General features: G+C 31.9%; 1 pseudogene; it reads left to right on the top strand.

Moving 5' to 3' along the window:
- The first annotated feature begins 7,407 nt into the window (after positions 1 to 7,407).
- Positions 7,408 to 24,452, top strand: part of LOC120118838 — a 42,388-nt pseudogene continuing 25,343 nt past the window's right edge.

Raw genomic sequence — 24,452 nt, 5'->3', positions numbered from 1 at the left:
TCTTCTTTTATTTTCAAAAGTTTTGAAAATATCAATTAGAAGAGTTTTGAAAAATGTTTAAACAAAAGTTTTAAAAATATTGCCCCTCTCTAAGTTTTATAATTGCGACAAATCATAAAACTAGAGTTCATTGGATATCAAAGAATTAATTACGCTGTTAATCCTTCAATAAATTATTGCTTTTTGACAAGTGTCAAGATCAAAGCTATCTTTGGGAAATGGTTAGGAAAGGGTAAAATGAAACTTAGGTTATTGTGTTTGGTCAATGATTTGGCCTTCTTATTTCTTTGATGTTCACTGATTTGATGGGGTAGCTCATCTACTAGAAATGTTCTCCGACTCCCAACTCTCATGGTCACACTCGGATTGTACAATGCCTTATCAAGAAATTTTTGCGATCGCCTTAGTTGGACAATTTTTACATTCGAGCCGCCATTTCAGGTTTTCAACTCGAATCCTCCTTTGGTTTCAAAACGTCATTCAAAATTTACGTCTTAAACCCCCTTTTGTTATTTTTCCCTATCATGCATTAAAGATTTTAGAAAACTTTTTGCAAATAAAGATTAATCCTGATGGGTGGGATGAAATATGAAGATAGCCTCTTATGTGTAGAAATCTATGTATAATTAGAAAGGACTTTTTAAGGCACATAATGTAGGACATGGTTCATGGTTATGAAAGAAAAGGATAATCAGGCCAAAACAAGTGTTTCAGGGTATTGAACCAAGGATCAATTCATTCTGATGGCTTTAATCATGTCTTGCTCAATTTGAATCTGTTTGTATGTGCTTCTCTTGATGCTCTATGGATGCTCCATGATCTTCGAGTGAAGTGGTTCTGGAATGATTGTGCTTGATTAATCTCATGGTTTGAAGTTTGATGCGCCATTTGTGTTGATTCTCGTCCATTTTTTTTTGCTATTTGTTTCTTTTTCTTTTCTTTAATTTTTTTCTTCTTCTTTTCTTTTTGCTCTATTTCTATTTCTTTTTCTTTTCTTTTTGCTCTATTTCTATTTTTTCTTTGCTTTAATTTCTTTTTTCCTTTTCTTTTTGCTCTTTGTTTCTTTATTTCTGATTGGATCTACACACTTGATATTTTGGTTCACCTTTTGGTATCTCATCTGGATTGATGTCTACATTCATGTGAGCAGATTTCTTCCACCTTGCCCCCTAGTGTGGAGGGTGATCCTTGGTTAGGGTTGAATCCGAAGAAAAACACTATAGGCTCAAAAGGGGAAAACTAGGGATATATATATATATATATATATATATATATATATATATATATACATATATGGATAAATGAAACAAAGTCGTTCATCATCTCATACACAAAAGTCATCGCAGAAGAGGTATCCCCAGGGGGATAGATTTTCAGAATTAATTTTATTCACATGAAAAAATGTAATTAATGCATGATAGAGTTATTGCGAATTCATTCTCCTTTCTGCTTCTTGCTCCCAGTATGTCTCAATTGTTTAGGCTCAACTTCAGAAAATTGATACGAAATGCCCCAAGTTGTGTCTTCTGGTATGAAGGTTCATGCTCAAGTGAACATCTTGAATTCAATGTCTACAGGTTTTATTGGTAAAAAAAATGTTGTTTTGCATCTAAAAAGACAATGGTGTGACTTTATTAACTCAAAGGTATCAGTATGACTCTTTGTATCTCCATGAATTATTCTGGGTAAAAATCGAGGGACTTTTTTTTTGGACAGGATAAGAAAGGTCTGATTTTTTCATATAAAAAATCATGAATTCATTCGATATTTGAAGAACTAAAGATTAAAATTTGCTCAATTATTCAACCTTAGAAGGTAGCATAAGTTTAGTCACTTAAAAGATTAAGCAAGTATAAAAGATAGAACAAAAATGATTTCAAACAAAACAATGCTCTCAACGTAATGATATATGCAATGCCCCTATCATTTTCTAATTATCCATGCCCCTGAATCAATCAGGTTCTGGATCTTGCACTTTAGTGCCTCACAATTCTCGAAGGAACGCCATGAGCTTCTTATGTGGTAATTATGCAAAATATCAACATCGTATCCCTCGGGATATGGGGACTCTTTTCTCAGATCATTCTGGAAGGCTCAGTCCTACAATCAGCTGAACAAGCTCCAACTATACTTATTTCAGCTTCTTGATTTTATGTAGTGTCACGTGGTAGGACCACTTTATAGAATCCTCTATGAATTAGCTCTATTTTTTTTATGAATTATGCATGTAAAAATGCTTAAATGAATGTTATGCAGAATGTAAATGCAGATGCCAAATGCAAATGCAAAAGGTGTCATTCCAGAGTGACTATCTTAAAACAACTTTCATTGAACACAAAGGTCTCGGTACATCAAACAAACTTTACAGATAATGGACAGCTTTCACTCCTAGCTTTTCTATCTCCTTCAGAAGGAAGGTTATCTTCCAAGCATGATCCGATGATAAGCCATCAATCTGCTTCAAATCTCTTGTAAATCCAGCTAAATCAACCCATTTGTCAACCACATTGCTTGCTTGGGTCATAACCTCTTTCATGACGTTGTCCATTTTCTCTATCTTGAATGCCGATTCTCAGAGTTGCAGACACTATTGTTGATTTTTCCTTGTAAGAAAGTCATTTTGGTTACGAAACTCTCGCATAAGATCACTACAGTCATCCACAATCTTCATCAACTTCTTATTCTTGGATCTAGTGGCTTCTAGCTCAACATTAGTCGCCCGCTTGTGGCGTTGATATAAAATTTCCATATTGGCAATGAACCTGTTCAACATCTGATTTTCAACTTGATATTTACCCAAATCATTGATAGTTGTATCGCGCCTTCTTTCGGCAATCTGTAAATCATTAGAAAGCTTCTTGGCTCAACCTTCGAGCACCTTACAATTCTTTCTCCACTGTTCAGTGTCATTCTTAAGTTTAGAGACCCCTGTTATCTACTCATCTGGGACATCTCCTATACCAGCAAAGTTAAAAGCTTGACCGATCCTTTGAAAACTATCTTGCACAATTTCCATCTCTTTACTCAGCTTGTCATTTTCGCTCCTTAAATGACAAATTTGAGCTTCATATTTTGGTAAACGATCTTCTTCTTGCATGTCTTCACTGATACCCTTACCTTTGAACACTGTTGGATCCACCTTAACAGGAAAATCAGTCACCAAACCTAGTCGACCTTTCATTTCAAACTCCAAAACTTCATAATCCAAAAGATGTTGGACTCGATGTTTGAAGGCGGTACAATTCTCAATGGAATGTCCTTAAACCCCGACATGATATTCACAACGAACATTGAAGTCATACCATCTTGGATATGGAGGCTACAGAGGCTTCACATAATACGGGGCCACTTCTCGGGCTTCTAACAATGTATCATACAACTCCTTATATGAAATTGTGATAGAATCAAAATGAGAGCCACCTTTCGACTTGGGTTGAACTGTAGTCTTCAGGTTTATTCCTCCTGACATTATACTCTCAAATGCCTACAAGTTCTGATTGCATGATTTCTTTTCATCTTTCTGGACTTCTACAATTGTCACCATTTCCTTAGGGTGTCCATTCAACTTGTTGATATGAATGGTAACTGTGCATGATTTCTCATATTGATTAGGATTAGCTTGTTCTAAAGTAGCCCTTTGTGTACTTGACATCGTATAACTGTTTTTGTCAAGCTCAATCTTTTCTTTTATAGAAGTCTTTTTTTTTGGCCAAAGCAGTTATTCTATCCATCATCTTGGACATTTGCTCCCTTATCTCCTTTTGCTCTTCGTCAGACATACGATCCTTGAACACATAGCTCTCCATTATTCTTGGAGTTTCATCAAGATGACATTCCTTAGTTGTTTTATAGTTTACTTGATCATGAAACCCTTTGTCCATCATGAAAACCTTTTAATATGATGACCACTCACAAATCAACACCTTTTGATTATGTCATGATCATGTAATGTAAGCAAAAAGGAAAAAACATATAATCTAGTTAATACAAAAAAATGATAAAAAGATGACAAGAATTATTATAGAAGCAAATAACAAATTAAATAAATTAATAAGCTAGTTCAAAACGAGAATACGGATGCAAAATGCAAATGCAAATGCACAAGGTGCTAATTCAAAAGTGACCACCATAGAACAACCTTCATTTAGACGACAAGAATTCAGTAAGTACACCATTTAGTCAAAATATAAATGTGATTCTTCATCTCTCAATTTCCTTGAGTCATACTCTTCATGGAATCTAACATTGCACCCCCAAATTGTCGGTGTGTTTTATCACCTTTGATGGCTTCAGATGTCCTTGAATTGAATCTTGAAATCTCCATTCTTACCTCCAATACGAAGTGGTCTTCATATCTTTACGAAGGGTCTTCTCGTTCTTAGTATGACTGTATTTATCTCTTGAGGGAATATCTTGGCCTTTGTACTTTTAAAGGAAGTCTTCAATCAGCTTTAAATTTCTTCACTCATCGGATGACATTCTTCATGGATCATTTGAACATTTTTGGATCTCCCGATTTTGACTACAAGGTTAAGAATTTCTTGCCTCATTATGACCAGCCTTCTTATTAGTCAATCACTTGTGAATTAACATCTTTGGATGACTTGAGGATGCAAATGCAATAAATCCAAAATAAAATAGACATAAAACCAAAATGGGTTATTACACATAATATAAACAAAATAATAAGCATTGTAAATAAAACCTACCCTCACATGCTGACTACCCAATCAAGCTTTAGTAAATCCTACCCAACATGATTTCTACCCATATACTTTGTTTAAATATTAATCCTACCCTGACATGCTATCTACCCAAAATGATTTTTTCAAGAAATTAATCCTAACCGCATGGTATCTAGTTCACATGCTGTTATTCGAAAAGAACAAATATATTCTACGAACATAAAGAAAAAAAAGTAAAGGTTCAGAAACACTCCTCCTTTGCGTACACTTATTTTGGGTATCTATTGATAGACAGAGGTTCGGTATGTCTATACCTAGGGTGACCGTTCTACTGTTCACTATATGCATGGTTTTGGCTCTATCAGGAAAAGGTACTCGAATTGTCCTTGATATCGATGCCCCCTTAGGCTGCCAAACCCTCGATCCTCACCCATTATAGGTTTCGAGCGGAATGAGTTTAATTCGAGAGGATACATTCCTTTATGCCTATGCGGAGAATAAATTCCCTCGAAGACATAAAGTATATGAATCCCTAATGTTACTTGCTAGGCCTGCACAGAGAATAAATTCTCACGAAGGCATCACTTTCACCCCCACTTAAAAAGGTTCAGAGCTTATGTTATGCAAATGTTCATGATGTGTGTGAGGAGGAACCCTTTGACTCGAAAGAAAAACGAAACCTCTTGTCAAAAACTTGGACAGATCTAAAAGCAAAAATAAAAATGTTAGTAAGACAATAATAAAATGAAGCAATTAAAAACTTCAATAAAATGATCATAAATTAACTAAAAATTCAAACTCATAATTTCCATCACAACGACAATCTGTAAACGACTTACAACTTGACTCTCTAAAAAGTCCCCAGCGGAGTCGCCAAGCTGTCGTAACCGTTTTTCGGCGGGACAATCGTTTATTGTTTAGAAAACAGTTACGATTTTTAATTTTGGAAAATTTGGTGATTTTGGATTAATTTGAATTAAATTAGAAAGATTTGCCATCAACCTTTGGGTTAGGTAGGTCGAATACCTAAAAACGTCTTTTAAAAACAATTTTAAGAAAAATCATTTTTTAAAACAAAAGCTGGCATGCGTTTACCAAATATTCTATTAAAACGGGTTCGAGAGTCGGTTACGCATGGGGAAGGATTAACACCCCCATAGCGCCCAAAATTGGTACTGTGTCATTTACACGTTGTTGTAATAGTGGAAATCCTGAATCAAATATCAAGTTAAATTATGATCCGTTTAATGAAAAATATAAGGGGTATTAGTATGGACAATCTTAAAAAACACATTCTTGATTAGTTAAGGCATGTTTTTATGGATTCCCCATTTGAATGATCATTACTATATTTTTATCAAATTATATATATTTAATATATATATAAAAAATAAAATAACATAAAGAAATCACTTGAGTATAAAAAAAATGAAACGACATATTAGGACGGGTGATGACATGCACATATTCAATAATATAATTTCTATGTACAATGTAATTATAAATTATAAATTATACATATATATATTAATATGTAATTCATAAATATGACTTAAATGCAAAAAAATAAAAACATAACGTGCCAAACTATAAATTTAAAAAAAATACATATCTAAAATGATGACTAAATTTAAATAAATGTGAAATTAAACATGTAAATTAAAAGTAAACTAGTGACCTTAAACTCTAATTTTACCTAAGCTTTTTAATATATAAACTAAAGTAAACTAATGCTATTCTCACGCCAATAAATTACCCAAACATTTTTAAACTAAACCTATTTTCTTAATAAGACTATTCAACATGCAAGTTTATTATTTTATTGGATTTATAGCCCACCAGCATCCTATTCTTGCTATGTGAAGCAAGGTAATATTCTAATCACAATATTTAGTTTGTTACTTTATTAAGAATACCTAATAATAAAACAAACTTATCCAAACCTAAACCTTCCCCCTTCTCTACGCCGTTTTTTCACCCTTCTCTCATCTATTCTCTTTTTACTCTTTATTACTCTCTTCCTCGTTATCTTCTTCGACCGATCACTCTTCTTTATTCTCCACTCCATACTGCGTTGCTCACTTCCAAGAAACCCCAACCATAGAAACTAACCCCTAACTCTTATGCAAGGTTTCCTGAGCAACCTTCAACTCTTCGGTCACAATCCCGGTGGCTCAAATTGGTAAGCTCCTGATCCTTATTTTTTTCAAGCAAATACCACACACACGAATATTATAAAAATAAACAAAATAAGTTAGATACATCCTTGTTAATACTCTCCGTGTTTGGTATTATTTTCCCCTGAAAAAAATGCTAAATGCCCTTTTGTGAATGTTGATTTTCGATTTTGAGAGTAAAATAAAATAAAAATTGCTTCTATTTGTTTCGGGAAAAAATAGGCTTAATCCCTTTTACATGTACTATTTTTTTTTCTTACAATGGATCCCCGTTGTTTTGGTGTTATCCCTTGCTAATCGTTGATCCTTTGATGAAATCCCTTGTACCGCTGCTATGCTCCCCATTTTCTTCTGTTAATTGTCTTCCCCCTTTTGTTCGATTCTCCCTTCATGTATTTATAACCAACTTTTATTGCTGGGTAATAGACTCTCTACTGATATAGTGGTATGATATATTACCAAATTTTTGAGGATTTTATTTGATTAAAAAATAATCTCAGTGGATAGTTGATTTTGCACTGATTTAGTTGAACTTGACATAAGCAATGACGACCCATGGTGGCTTCGGTAGCTTGGTTTTCGACTGGCTCAACGAGGTGATCGGCGATGGCTCGGCAGTTGACTGGTCACTATTAGAGGTGGCAGCTTTGGATTTAGGGTTTTGAAACCCTAACTAATATTATTGTTGAATTGGGCTGAGTTTGGATCTGGGCTCCTGATCTACTGGGTTTTGTTGTAATATGGGCCTGCAAACATTGTAACCAAAATTATTATTAATAATAATACTAATAATATTAATAATAATAAATATAATAATATAATATTTGTTTAAGCCCAGTCAAAAACGGGTGTCTACATAGGGTAACCAACACGTTGTTCGACTTTAAAGTTAATTTAAAAACAAAATGCCCTTAGTGGAGTCGCCAAGCTGTCGACATCGATTTTCGCTCGGGCGGGGAAAGATCGATACCGACTTGAGGGTTTTCTCTTTTTAAAAGATTTTTTTTGAAATGTAATGAGTCACCACTAATCATTTAAGGTGCGATTGGGAAACCATGAAAATCGAGTGATTTTACTAAAAAAATTTATTTTTATCAAAATACCAAGTTTAAGGGTCTGTAAAAATCCATAAATTAGGTTCGGGTGTCAGTTACGCATGGGGGAAAGATTAGCACCCCCACAAGCATCCAAAAATTGGTACCTAGTTGATTACCCTATATTTAAAATCGAAAATTTTGATTTCTATCTTTATTTAACTTGAAAATCATTATGGATGCAAAGTTAAAAAGGGCATTCATTTATTGAGACCGATAACAATTGCTCCCAAGCGTAAATGCAGGAGATCAACTGTTTTGCATAATAACTGAATATTGCCTCATTTAAAAAAATCGTGATGCAGTCTTTGAAAAGGATGTCGACCTATTTTGGGAATCATCAGTAGTAACCCTATGAGAATAATTACGGGTGATATACTATTAATTCCATAATAAGTGAACATTATCTTAGGGTTAAAAATAAAATGCGATCAGACAAATTTTATTTATCATAATTAAACTAAAAGTAAATTAATGTTTTTTCTTGCTTAAAGTGTCAAATTATGAAAATTAAGGAACCTAAGGGCTCAAACCTAAAAACTTAGGCTCTAATATTAATCCCATTTGATTTTAATCAATTATTGAATCGAATAATCGAGATAGTCCCTCGAGCATTTACACGAGGGTCAACTCAAATTATTCCCTAAATTAAGAGGACTATATTGAAATCTAGCTAAAAATGGAGGCTCTATTTAACTTATTTAATTATGCCAATATTAAAGTTATAATCGAAGCTTGGTGACTAAAATGTCAAAGGACTAAAATACCGAGCTCTAAGAGACTAAAAGCTTAAGGACCTAAATTAATAATATCCAAAGTTGAGGACTAAATCTAAACTAAAAACCTAATTATTATCTAAATTATTAAACCTAAAGTATTTTTTAGAAAACACTAATTATTAATAATTTTTTTACTCGAGCAATCGATTCGAGTAATCAAGCATCTTATGCGAAAACTTGACTCGAATTGGTCCCTAATTAAACTAGAATGTCATCCTAATTTCTAAGCTTGATTCAAGTGTTGATCTAATTTAAAACTAAATTTAAGAATTTAAACTATGAAATAATCAAAACAATTAATAAACTTAATTTAAAAAAATAAAATAAAAATAATAAAAAATAAAATAAATAAATAAATAAAAACAAGATAAAATAAAAATAGAATAAACATAAGTACAAGGACCTAATTGCATAAAATAAAATAACCTTTACTAAAATGCAAGAAAATAAAAAAGTTAGTAGATAAATAAGAAATAAAGTGACCAAAATGCAAAAATTAGAATAATAATAGCTAAATTAGAAATTAATAGTGACTAAATTAAAATAAAACAAAACAGAATGATAAAATTGAAATAAATTAAAACAAAAGATCCAGTGACCAAAATGCAAAAACATGACAAACATAGGGGGACCTGGAATGATATTTTACCAAAAAATACAAAGCATACATGTGAATGGGAAAATTATGAAAATCGTCACTCACAGTGAATATTTTGCAAAAAAGTAAGGAAAAGTTTGGGGACCTGGAATGATATTTTACCAAAAAATACAAAGCATACATGTAAATTGGAAAATTATAAAAATGGTCCCTGACAGTGATCATTTTGTAAATACACGAGAAAGCTTGAGGGACTTAAAACGTGATTTACCCCAAAATTTTTCTATAAATAAAACTATTTTTATAATTTCATTTTTTTGTTTTTTTAAAAGCTAGAGAGAGAGGCTCTCCCCTCTCTCTAGAAACTCGGTCATCGGGCTATCGCCGGCCGCCTTTCCAGCCGCCGCTGTCGCTGATGGTAGCTTAATTTCAACTTATTGTGAGAATGATCTTCGCGAGAAGCCATAGTAGTTCCATGGAGGATCGGTGATGGTAGCTTAATTTCAACTTATTGTTTCAATATTTATATAGAGAGGAGGGGCCGAAAAATGTTTTGACTTTGCATGCAGGATGATTTAAAGATGATAACAAAAATAATGATTCAAGTCTAAATGAAAATAGTAATGATATTCTATTAGATGATTCTTTTACGCTTGACGATAAGCATCACTAACGACGAGAACAATTAATTGAATTTATAAAAATATAAATTTCAAAGGAATCAATGTATGATTATAAATTAGTTAAAAATTTAATGATAAATTATTTAAAATAAAAGGCAAACTATACTAGTGACCACCTAACTATTGTCCCTTTTTATTTTAACCCCCAATGCCGCGAAATAAGCCGATAGATACGACGAGGAGGCCGAGACGAGTCTCCCGGTAAAATTTGGTGGCCACCGGTGATGGCCAGGTTTCTAGAGATAGGGGAGAGTCTCTCTCTCTAGCTTTAAAAGAATGAAATTATAAAAAAAGAAAAATAGTTGTATTTATAGAAAATTTTTGGGGTAAAGCACGTTTTAAGTCCCCCAAGCTTTCTTGTGTTTTTACAAAATGGTCATTGTCAGGGACTTTTTTTATAATTTTCCAATTTATATGTATGCTTTCTGTTTTTTGGTAAAATATCATTCCAAATCCCCAAACTTTGTCATATTTTTGCAAAATACTCACTGTTAGGGATTATTTTCATAATTTTCCCATTCACATGTATGCTTTGTACTTTTTTGGTAAAATATCATTCTAGGTCCCCCTATGTTTGCTGTGTTTTTGCATTTAGGTCACTGGACCTTTTTTTAATTTATTGTAATTTTATCTTTCTGTTTTGTTTTATTTTAATTTAGTCACTGTTAATTTATGATTTAACTATTATTATTTTATTTTTTGCATTTTGATCACTATTTATTTCTTATTTAACTACAAACTTTTATTTTCTTGCATTTTAGTAACTATTATTTTATTTTATGCAGTTAGGTCCTTGTACTTATGTTTATTATATTTTTATTTTATGTTGTTTTTATGTTGTTTTTATATTTTTATTGTTATTTTTTTAAAAATTAAGTTTATTATTTGTTTTGATTATTTCATAGTTTAAATTCTTAAATTTAGTTTTAAATTAGATCAACACTCGAATCAAGCTTTGAAATTAGGATGACACTCTAGTTTAATTAGGGAGAAATTTGAGTTGAGTTTTCGCATAAGATGCCCAATTACTTGAATCGATTGCTCGGGTAAATTTTTTTTATTAATAATTAATGATTTCTAAAAAATATTTTAGTTTTAATAATTTACATAATAATTAGGTTTTTAGTTTAGATTTAGTCCTCAACTTTGGAAATTATTAATTTAGGTTCTTAAGCTTTTAGTCTCTTAGAGCCCGGTATTTTAGTCCTTTGACTTTTTAGTCCCCAAACTTTGATTAGAACTTTAATATTGACATAATTAAATAGGTTAATAGAGCCTCCTTTTTAGCTAGATTTCAATATAATCCTCTTAATTTAGGGAATAATTAGAGTTGACCCTCGCGTAAATGCTCGAGGGACTATCTCGGTTATTCGATTCGATAATTAATTAAAATAAAATGGGATTAATATTAGAAGCTACGTTTTTAGGTTTGAGCCCCTTGGTTCCTTAATTTTCATAATTTGACACTTTAAGCTAGAAAAAACCTTAATTTACTTTTAGTTTAATTAGGATAAATAAAATTTGTCTGATTGCATTTTATTTTTAACCCTAAGGAAATGTTCACTTATTAGGGAATTAATAGTATATTTCCCACAATCATGCTTAGGGGTGACTACTGGAGATTCTCGAAATAGGTCAACATTCTTTTCAAAGACCACATCATGATTTTTTTTAAAAATGTGGCAATATTCGGTTATTAGGCACAATAGTTGATCTCCCGCATTTACACTTGTGAGTGAATGCTATTGGTCTCAATAAACAAATACCCTTTTAACTTTGCATCCGTAATTATTTTTAAGTTAAATAAAGATCGAGCACAAAAGTTTCAATTTTAAATACAGGGTAATCAACTAGGTACCAAATTTTGGACGCTTGTGGGGGTGCTAATCTTTCCCCACGTGTAACTGACTCCCGAACCTGATTTCTGGATTTTCGCATACCTTAAACTTGGTATTTTGATAAAAATAAAAATGGTTTATTAAAATAACCCAGTTTTATGGTATCCCAATCGCACCTTAAATGATTGGTGGTGACTCCTTACATTTCAAAAAAAAAAATCTTTTAAAAAGAGAAAACCCCCGAGTTGGTATCGGTCTTTCCCCACTTGGGTGAAAAATGGTGTCGACATACATGTTTTTCTTTGATCTTTGTGCAGTTTCGTGCCGGAAAGTTTTCGGACAAGAAAGATGAGGGCGTATCGTCGTGGATAGCTTGAATTTGGAACTGGTGGGAACATATCCTGTTGGGGGTGGAAACAAGAGCATCAAATAGGCGAAAGAAGATGGCAGTTAACCCAAGCAACACCATTGTGAGAATGATATTCATGAGAAGCCATAGTAGTTACATGGAGGATTAGTGATGGTAGCTTAATTTCAACTTATTGTTTCAACATTTATATACATAGGAGGGGCCGAGAAATGTTTTAACATTTATATTAATGGAAAGTGGCTTAATTGAATGCATTTAAATAGTCGAGTGGCCTAATTGACAAAATTTTAAAACTATTGGTCAAAATAAAAAGGGGCAATAGTTAGGTGGTCACTAGTATAGTTTACCCTTTATTTTAAATAGTTTATCTTTACATTTTTAACTAATATACAACTAATATATAATTATACGTTGAGCCCTTTAGGATTTAAATTTTTATAAATTAAATTAATAGTGCTCGTCGTTAGTGGTGCTCGTCGCTACTCGAGCGCTGTAGAATTTTCATATTATATTTTAGGAGAGAATTTCAAAATTATTTTTAATCAATTTATGTTATAATTTATAGGAAAATTCTACAATACTCGACGAACAGCGATAAGCACCACTAATGGTGAGCACTATTGATTTTGTTGAGTTAATCGATCGACGAAATAGCCAAGAGGGGGTGAATTGGCAACAAATATTTTGGTGGAAGCTTTTGCAGAAAATAGAAAATAATTACACAGCGATTTAGAGTGGTTCGACTTTCTCAACCAAAGTCTACGTCCACTACCTTAGCTATCCACACTAAGGATTTTCCACAAATTTACTAATTTTTCTTTCTTTTGAGGACAAAGAGTAACCTTACAAATCCCTTAAGAATTATACCCCAAATTCTTGAGAACACTCTCTCCCAAAGAGAACAATACAAATTTTGCAAACTTTTAGAAAAACCTCAAAAGGCAATATGTTTGCACAATTCTAGAACAAGAAAAGAACACTCAAAGATGATTACAAATGAGCACAATATGTGTTCTTGAAAGCAAAATGGATATTGAAGGAAAATTGGCTTGAAATGCACAAACTTGATGTTTAATGCTTTCTCTCTTGTTTCTCAATGAATTCTTGTTGATCAATGGCTTCATAACTTATTTAAATACATCTTGGATTGATTTTAACGGTTGTGAATCATTTGGGTGATGTTAGAGCCGTTGTAGTGTGAAAACCCTCTTGAAAAAGGCTACTGAGAGCGTGGGGTATCGGTACCTCTTCAATGGGTATCGGTACCTGTAATTTAAACTTCAAATATTTCGATTGTTAAATGACTAGGGGTATCAGTACCCATAAGGGGGTATTGGTACACATAGGGCATTATGTTTTTCTCGGACCCAAAACATGTATAGGGGTATCAGTACAATATGTGGGGTATTGGTAGCCATTGAGCAATTTGTTTATCTCAGAGCCAAAATTTGGCATAGGGGTATCGGTACACCCTATGAGGGGTATTGGTACCTCCCTATTTAAAAATTATTTTAGGCTCGATTAAGGCTCGAAATTGTTTTAAAAATATTTTAAGATTAAAACATAATTTTACACTTAAGTAAGGATTGAAATTGACATTTGAAAAACTTGGAGTAATATTTTGATATTCGAATAATTTAATTGAATATACTTTAAAAATGATTATAAAATCAAATAACACTTAATTTGTTATATCGAAACATTAAAATGTTTTCAACAATCTCCCCCTTTTTGATATAACAAAACATTTTAGTAATTTTAAGATTTTCTTTGAAAAATGATTTTTGAAATCAGTTTTGAAAAATTACTACTCCCCCTTACTATAACACTTCTCCCCCTCTTTGTTAAATCAAAAAGACTCTAAAACGTTTGTAAACAAGGCTTTTGAAAAATTCGCCAATTGATATTTAGATATAGCATAAGCTGATAAGATCAAAGTCAAGAGAAGATTAGCCATTAGTCCATAATCAATATTCATAAACATTGTGTAATGGTAATTGGTCATATATTCTAAATGATGCAAAAATGTAATGTTTAAAGATTAAATCAAAACTCAAATAACTAATAAATCTCATTCAAACCAAAATAAACATCCAAACAAACAATTCAAACATCCAAACTCCATAACAAACAAATCCAAATATTCAAAATGTTTTAACAATAATATCCTGAGTTCAATCCAAGAAAACAAAGCAAGAATGGTCTAATCGTCCATCGGTGGAGCATGAGGCGATAAATGTGCCCATATATTGGCCACATCATGTGTAAGCGCGTCGACCCTCTCGTCCATAGCATCGAAACGATGATTCATTGCTTCGTTGTTAGTAGTTAGGTGCGAGTCGATGGAGGCAAACTTCATATCAAGATTCTCCATAAACGATCAGAAGTATGGAGGCATATGACTATCTTGCTGTGCCGGCTCATCGTCGATATCGTCGATATCTTGCATAAGTTGTTGAAGCTCTAGATCATCGTCCGCAACTAGTGCCGGTATAGGCAGAGCTCATGAAGAACTAGCTCCCTGTGTTTTCTCAGGGGATCGAACCCATTGATCATTTTCCTTCTTCCATCCTAATTTCTTTAAAGATGTCAGTTTGATTTCGTTTTTGAGAGGGATGGCTACATCAAGTCGAACCTTAAGTTGGGCTTTGATAAACAAGTTACTCAGAAGACAACCGTAAACTAGAGTTTTACAAATTTTCTTATTAGGGACAAGGTTTACGGTTTCAACGAGTTCAGAAAAGATAATTTGATGTAGGTTTATTTTCTTATTATTTTGGATACAATGTATCCACCAAAGGTCTAAAGCTCTAAAAGTGGAGTATTTGCCTCCGGATGGTCTAAACCACCAGGAGATCATCAAATGGAGAAAACGATCGTGGTGATCTAACACACTCACACTCGACTTGACCTTGTAAGGAGTACCTACAACTTCTTTTTCATTATCTAAACCGATATTATCTAAACCAAATGCATTATCAATGTAATCCGTGTCAATATAAATGAATTGACCTAGAAGATATGATCGAATTCCTATTGTTTCGAATTCTAGCTTGATTTTGGATACAAACGTCATTGGAATAGAAAATTCGAACAAGTTGTTGATAAACCATTGGTTCGAGTTGAAAAAGTTTATCAAATTTCCAAGCTTGAAGGGTAGGAAGATATCTAAAGTTCATTTCTACCATAACTCGAAGAGAAGGAATACGTTCTTCTCAAATTTTATAAGACTCAAAAAGATAAAAAAACCTATGGTAAAGGTTATCCCTACGGCCAGGTTCGTTAAAGCATGAATTTTGAATTGTCATTTTAGAATCATCGAGATTTAGATTTTGTGGTTGGATTGTAGGTGGATTTGGAGGTCGGTTTGAACGACTAGATGATGAGCTAGGACGTTTATGAGACATGGTTCAAGAAATCGGAATAGGATAGATACTTGCAATTTTAAAACATATGTATGCAATACAATTAATTCCCAAAACTCAAATAAGTTCTCAATATTTCAAGGTTCTCTAAAATAATCCTAATGGGAAATTTTGAAAACTATGTTTGAAAATAAATATGTAGTTTTCAAAACAACATAATTAAATCAAAAACAATAATTTTAAAATCAAAACATTTTTTTTATTTCAAAATTTGAAAAATTTTGATCAAATCATGTGTTTTTAATGAAATTGGTTGTAGAATCTAGTTTAGAAACATCATATAATCAATGTATGATATATAGTTCAACCTAGAACTAATCAAAACTAGTCCTGAGTTCAAAAATCAATAAAATAGAGTTTTTAGGAAAATACCTTTGAAAATTTTTGGATTGAGAGGATGCGATGATTTTTGCACGATTTTGATGATGCTAGCAGGATTAGGAGTTAAAAATCGAGTGAATCCGACTTAATTTTGTTGAAAATGAGAAAAACAAAGATTGGGGTTGAAGATAGAGCAAATGGTGTTTAGATGTTATATTTGGGGGTTTTGGTTAAAAATACAAATTTTAAGGATTTAAGAACCAGAACTCGAAGGGGGTATCGGTACCCTTATGGGGGTATCGATACACATTCAAAGGGGGTATCGATACCTGGTGCGCAAAAATGTTAAAAAATCTGCACTTAAACACTTAGAATGCTAAATTAATGGGCTCTAGTGGTATTGGCAACTCATATGTCTAAAATTAATAATGTTCAATCAATCAAATCTATCCTTAAACATTATTTTAACATATAACTAATTTTCACTCAAGATCATAAACTCCCCCTAACTAATAGCAAAGAATGCACTCAAAAATATTATTTTTATAAGTATTTTTCAATTTTAATTAAAAGTGTTAAAAATTATTTTAAACACTAAGTGAAGATAGGCCAGTTAAACCTAATTCTCTCCTAAGTGTCCAAAATATTTCTTTATCTAAAGGTTTTGTAAAAATATCCGCTAATTGATGCAAAATATCAACATATTGTAGAACTATATCTCCTTTTGTGACATTATCTCTAATGAAATGATGTCTAATTTCAATATGCTTAGTTCTAGAGTGTTGGATGGGATTTTTAGTGAGACAAATAGCACTATATTGTCACACTTGATGGGTATGGCACCTACTTCAATTCCATAATCTTAAAGTTGTTGTTTCATCCATAAAACTTGTGCACAACAACTACAGGCTAAAATGTATTCCGCTTCAGTGGTAGATAATGTAACACATTTTTGTTTCTTTGAAAACCATGAAATCAACATATTTCCTAGGAATTGACAAGTACCAGAGGTACTTTTCCTATCTATTTTTCATCCTCCATAATCCGCATCAGAGAAGGCATGCAAGCTAAAGCTAAAGTCTCTAGGATACCAAAGTCCTAAACTAGGAGTGTCCTTAAGGTATCTAAAGATTCTCTTAACGACTAGTAGATGTGATTCCTTAGGGCATGATTGAAATCTAGCACATAAACAAACACTAAACATAATGCCCGGTCTATTTGCGGTTAGATAAAGCAAAGAGCCAATGATTGACCTATATAATTTAACATCCACACATTTACCTCCTTCATCTTTGTCAAGTTTTGTTGATGAACTCATTGGAGTGGCATGAGGTTTCCATTTTCCAATACAAATTTCTTGAGCATATCCTTGACGTATTTTGCTTGATTGATGAAGATGCCATCTTTTCTTTGATTGATTTGGAGTCCCAAGAAAAATGAGAGCTCCCCCATCATACTAATCTCGAATTCACTCTGCATTAGCTTAGAAAATTCTTGGCAAAGAGCATCATTAGTAGAACCAAATATTATATCATCAACATAGATTTAAACTACTAATAAATCTTTACCTTTATGCTTTAAAAACAATTTAGTGTCAACCTTCCCTTTTGAAAAACCTTTTTCAATTAAAAAGTTTGACAATCTTTCATACCAAGCTCTAGGTGCTTGTTTTAAAGCATAAAACGCTTTTTTCAATTTAAAAACATGATCTGAAAATTTTGAATCTTCAAAACCAGGAGGTTATTCCACATACACTTCTTCTTTTATAAAACCATTTAAAAATGCACTTTTAACATCCATTTGATATAATTTAAATTCATTGAAACATGTAAATGCTAATAACATTCTCATTACTTCCATCCTAGCTATGAGAGGATATGTTTCCTCACTATATTACTACTTTCATCAAGCTTATTCCTAAATACCCATCTAGTACCTACAACAGATTTATTACTAGGACTTTCAACTAATGTCCATACTTTACTTCTATCAAATTGATTTAATTCTGCTTGCATAGCCATAATCTAATTTTCATCATCTAATGTTTCTTTGATATTCTTAGGCTCTATGAATGAAATAAATGCAATATAATTACATATATTTCTAAGAGAAGATCGAGTTGTTACCCATTTTGATGGATCACCTATTATCTCACCATCCTTGACATAGTTGTATTCGCTTGTGTAAGATACTTCCCTTTCTTCAATGGTTGGATTCTCAAGAACATCGTGAGTTTCCTCATCTTTAGTTTCTTCCTTTGATGATGGTTTTCCAATGTCATGTCTAACGTCATTTGCTTTTATAATACCTACGTCATCATCAACACAAGAATCCTTCCTCGGAAGAGGATTATTATCGAAAAAAACATGTATAGACTTTTCTACAACTAAATTTCTTTTATTAAATACCTGATTAGCTTTAGAATTTAAGGAATAACCCAGAAAATTCCTTCACCACTTTTAGCATCAAATTTGTCAAGATTTTCTTTACCATTGTTCAAAACAAAACATTTACATCCAAAAGGATGAAAATAGCTAATGTTAGGTTTTTTATTTTTGAAAAGTTCATATGGAGTTTTCTTTAAAATAGGCCTAATCATTACTTGGTTTATAACATAACAAGCGGTATTTGTGGCTTTCGCCAAAAAATATTTTGGTAAATTGTTTTCACAAAGCATGGTTCTAACCATTTCTTCTAAAGTTTGATTTTTCCTCTCAACAACTCCATTTTGTTGAGGGGTTCTAGGTGCTGAAAAATTATGGTTAATACCATTAGAATTACAAAAATCAATAAATCCAAGATTTTCAAATTCAGTACCATGATCAATCCTAACACTAGTTATGGAGTAACCTTTTTCATTTTGGATTACTTTTGAAAATATGATGAATTTTTCTAATGCTTCATCTTTAGTACTTAAGAATAGAACCCAAGTATATCTAGAATAGTCATCTACCAATACAAAGCAATATTGTTTTCCACCCAAGCTAACAGTCCTGATTGGCACAAAAAGATCAATATGGATCAATTGTAATACTCTACTAGTTGATAGATCATTAATGGACTTAAAAGAAGCTCTTCTATGTTTTCCTTTAGCACATGCATCACATATTTTATCATTATCAAATTTTAGCTTTGGCAACCCTCTTACTAAATCTTCTTGAATTAGTCTTTGTAAAACACTCAAGCTAGTATGTCCTAGTCTCCTATGCCATAACCAACTATCATGTTCATCATTAACAACTAGGCATAAATTAGTCATATTTAAAGAATCTAAATGCACCATGTATATGTTTCTTATTCTATGACCAATAAACATAATCCGATTAAATGCAATGTCAATGAGTTTACAACCATTTGTTTTAAATAAGACATTGTATCCCTTATCACATAATTGACTAATACTCAATAGATTATGTTTTAACCCATTTACATATAAAACATTTTTAATTTGTATGGAAGAGGTATTACCTATAGTGCCTATACCTTCAATGTGACCTTTTGAATTATCACCAAAAGTCACCTCTCCTCCATTTTTGTCATTAAGCACGATGAACTGACTCTTGTCTCCGGTCATGTGTCATGAGCATCCACTATCAAGGTACCATGAGTTTGAACTTGTTTCTCATGCCTTGTAGAAATGCTCCTTTCCCTAAGAATCCTCCCCGAAAGCCATCAAGCACAAGTTTGCTACTTATTGTTCCTCTTCATAAGAGGCTTCATCATCACTCCATGTAGCCACATGTTCCTTATGCTTCTTCTTGGATTGACCATTTTTCTTTAATTATGGGCAATCGTATTTGATATGTCCCAGTTTTTTGCATTTTTAGCAAATGATTGGGTCTTTTTCCTTTGGTTCATTTTGAAGCCTTCATTTCATTTGAATTTTCTTCCTCTGTTGGGCTTCATTAATTTTCTGAACCGCTTGGCACATAATGTCATTTTCTCTTCATTGTCATCTTCATCTGAATCACTCTCATCCTTTATGGATTTGAGAGCAACTCCAACGTTTTTCTTCTTCTCCATCTCTTTCTTTGTCTTGTCTGTCTTTTCAAGGTCTACCTCATCTTGAAACATCATTTCATGCGTGAGGAGAGAACCAATTAGCTCATCAAGGGTTAAAGATTTTAAGTGTTTAGCCTCGATGATCGCCGTCTTCTTTGATTGCCAAGATTTTGGAAGAGAGTAAACTAACTTCCTCACAAGCTTCTCATTTCGAAGAATCTCTCTATATGATTTGATACCATTGACAATCGTGGAAAATTTATCTCTCATAGCTTTGATATCTTCATTCGGTTTCATCCTTAAATTTTCATAGCTATGAGTTAGAAGAGTAATTTTAGATTCTTTTACCTTGTTAGTGCCTTAATGAGTGACTTGTAGTTTATCCATATCTCCTTGGTGGTTGTACAAGATGAAACTCTCTCGTATTCATCTGGTCCAAGAGCACAGAAAATAATATGGATAGCCTTTGAGTTGAGCTGGAATATTTTTGTCTATGCTTTACTCCACAATCTTAAATGAGTGGAAGGAATGAAGTATTCGTCTTCTATGATATTTTATGCTCCCATGTCACTTGCTTGAATGAAGTACCTCATTATATTCTTCCAATAATCATAATTTGCTCCATTGAAGAAATGAGGCTTGTTGACAGACATTGAATCAAGACCAAGGTCGAAGCTTGAAGTGGAGGCCATTGATGACTTGAATATCGATATAACTCTTCCCGAATCGACTCAAGAGGCGATTAAACCTTCAAATAAGTGAGGCTCTGATACCAATTATTGAGTTAATCGATCGACGAAATAGCTAAGAGGTGGTGAATTGGCAATTAAACTTTTGGTGGAAGCTTTTGCAGAAAATAGAAAATAATTGCATAGTAATTTAGAGTGGTTCGACTTTCTCAACCAAAGTTTTTGTCCACTACCTTAGCTATCCACACTAAGGATTTTCCACAAATTCACTAATTTGTCTTTCTTTTGAGGACAAAGAGTAACCTTAAAAATCCCTCAAGAATTATACCCCAAATTCTTGAGAACACTCTCTCCCAAAGAGAACAATACAAATTTTGCAAACTTTTAGAAAAACCTCACAAGGCAATGTGTTTGCACAATTCTAGAACAAGAAAAGAACACTCAAAGATGATTACAAATGAGCACAATATGTGTTCTTGAAAGCAAAATGAATATTGAAGGAAAATTGGCTTGAAATGCACAAACTTGATGTTTAATGCTTTCTCTCTTGTTTCTCAATGAATTCTTGTTGATCAATGGCTTCAGAACTTGTTTAAATACACCTTGGATTGATTCTAACCGTTGTGAATCATTTGGGTGATGTTAGAGCCGTTGTAGTGTGAAAACCCTCTTGAAAAAGGCGGTTGGGAGCGTGGGGTATCGGTACCTACAGTGTAAAATTCAAATATTTCGACCGTTAAATGACTAGGGGTATCGGTACCCATAAGGGGTATCGGTACCCATAGGGCATTCTGTTTCTCTCGGACCCAAAACATGCATAGGGGTATCGGTACCCTATATGGGGTATCGGTATCCATTGGGCAATATGTTTTTCTCGGAGCCAAAATTTGGCATAGGGGTATCGGTACACCCTATGAGGGGTATTGGTACCTCCCTATTTAAAAATTATTTTTGGCTCAATTAAGGCTCGAAATTGTTTCAAAAATATTTTAAGATTAAAACACAATTTTACACTTAAGTAAGGATTGAAATTGACATTTGAAAAACTTGGAGTAATATTTTGATATTCGAATAATTTTATCAAAATTACTTTAAAAATGATTATAAAATCTTAAAATCAAATAACACTTTATTTGTTGTATCGAAACATCAAAATATTTTCAACAGATTTAATTTATAAAAAAATTAAATTCTATAGGACTTAACATATAATTATAAATTAGTTAAAAATTTAAGATAAATTATTTAAAATAAAGAGTAAACTATACCAGTGACCACCTAACTATTGCCTCTTTTCATTTAAAATGCATTCAATTAAGCCATTTGCCGTTAATATTTAACGGAGAAGCTGATGTGGTAATTAAAATATTTAGTATAATTACACATTTGGTTACTGTTACTTGTATTTTTTTTATCAATTTGGTCCTAATTTTAATAGTTTAACCTTCAAATCTTTAATTCTAAAAGAGTTTAAAAGTTACGACATATTCTATATTTATAACAAAACAAAACTTTTACCAGAATTTTCATTTATGGTTCTTATAAGCATCTCGTCAGTCTAGTAAATTTCTAATAGAAAAATGTGACATATATTTCTTTCACTTTTGCACAATATTCCATTAAAATTTTAAAAATTCATCTAAAATTTTAAAAATTCATCTCCTACCATAAAATTTTATGTCCATCTTTATCTCGGTAGACTTAGCATAAAAACTTTTGTACTAAGAGATTGACTTATATCAAAAGGACAATAAATTTAGTTTGCTTTAAATTTAATATCATAAATTATTGCTTGAGTTATTCAATTTTTTAGAAAAAAAAAATGTTTTGTTATAAATTTTGTTTTGATATAAATATAAAATATGTCATAACTTTTAAAATTAAAATAAATTAGAATAAAAAGTTAAATTTTGTGTCATTATATATGGCACCATTTGATATAAGGGTTAGGTTTATTTTAATTTATTAAAAATAGGACCAAATTGATAGAATATTTAAGTAATAATGACCAAATGTGTAATTATACCAAATATTTTAATTGCCACATCAGTTTCTCTATAAATATTAACGACAAGTGGCTTAATTGAATGCATTTAAATAGTTGAGCGATCTGATTGATAGAATTTCAAAAATATTGCTTAGAATTAAAAGGGACAATAGTTAGGTGGTCACATGTATAATTTACCCTTTATTTTAAATAATTTCTCTTTAAATTTTTAACTAATTTATAATTATAATTTGAGTACTTTAGAATTTAAATTTTTATAAATTAAATTAATAATGCTAGTAATTAGTGGTACTCATCGCTTCTCGTCGAGTTTAGAAGAATCATCTTAATTTATATTAGGCTTAAACCAAAAAAAAATACTTAAATTATATATATTTTTTGCTTTAAGTAACTAAACTATTTTTGGTTAAAATAAATACTTAAACTATTATATATAATCAATTTAAGAACCTCAACTAGTTTTTTATTCAAAATAATCCCCCAAAACTATAATTTTTTCTTTAAGCACCTAAAAGATTTTTTTGGTCAAAAAAATATAATTTTGTGTGACGTGCCAACATTTTATTGAACGAAAAATAATTTTCTAATTGAAAAAATATTATGACTTAAAATAATTAAATAGTTTAAGTACCTAGTTTGACCAAAAATAGTATAAGTACCTAAAGCAATACTTATTTTTACTTTAAGCCTTTATATTATAGTGTATTAATTAATAGGAAAGTACACAAATGATCCCTAACTATATGATAATGATTTGTTGAGTCCTTAACTATTAAAAGTTACAAAATGATCTCTCGATTATATATAATGCTTTGTTGAGTCTCTCAACCATTAAAAGCTACAAAATAATCACTTGACTATTCATATATTCCAAACTCATCCTTTTTTGTTAATAAATTAACGATCATTTAAGTTGAACATTAACTTGTTGACTATGATATGATAATATTTGATTGCAGAACCGTTTGAATTGTATAGTCATTTGAGATTATAGGATCAGATTTTATCATATCATAAATAAATTAACGTCCAACTCAGACGAACGTCAAATTTTTAATTAAAAATGACAATTTGAAACATATGAATAGTCAGGTGATCATTTTGTAACATTTAATATTCGAGGGACTCAACAAATCTTCACCCTATGGTTGAGGGACACTTTTATAACTTTTAATAATTGGGGGACTCAACAAAGCATTACCCTAGTAAGGGTACCATTTCTTTAATTTACCCTAATTAATATTGTAGGCAGTAGCCGCTCACCAATAACTCTAGCCATCTTCATTCTTGAATGAACCATCATCCAGTACTGCTGGCTCACCATCCCCATTCTGCCACTTATCTACCCTTGGTCGAGCCTCACTCATCCTGCTAGAACCCACAATCCACAATGATAATTAAAGACCTATTATACTGACCCACAGTGTCATTTTACACTCAAACGGTACATCAGAATAAAAAAAATATGTTTACAAAATAAAAATTGTCGATTAACTAATATTAATATTTTTATTAATTAAATAAATTCACTTAAAATAAAATATTGATGTAACGTTATTATAGATGCATAATTAATGATGTAGTACATCACATCAACTTTTTAATTAAAATAAGAGAAAATAACCTCAGTGACCGAAAATGTCTTATAATATACGATTTTAACCAACTTTTTTTGGATTTGCCAAAATGACCAACAAAATCGCAATGCGAACTCTAATTTTTCAACTCAGTTTCCAAATTCGCAACGCGAATATCCAGATTCGCAACGCGATTGTAAGATTCG

This window comes from Hibiscus syriacus, unplaced genomic scaffold (genome assembly GCF_006381635.1).
Source record: "Hibiscus syriacus cultivar Baekdansim isolate YM2019G1 unplaced genomic scaffold, ASM638163v2 tig00110328_pilon, whole genome shotgun sequence".
NCBI lineage: Eukaryota > Viridiplantae > Streptophyta > Magnoliopsida > Malvales > Malvaceae > Hibiscus > Hibiscus syriacus.
The sequence above is the reverse complement of the archived record's forward strand: the minus strand, read 5'-3'. Positions and strand labels throughout refer to the sequence as shown.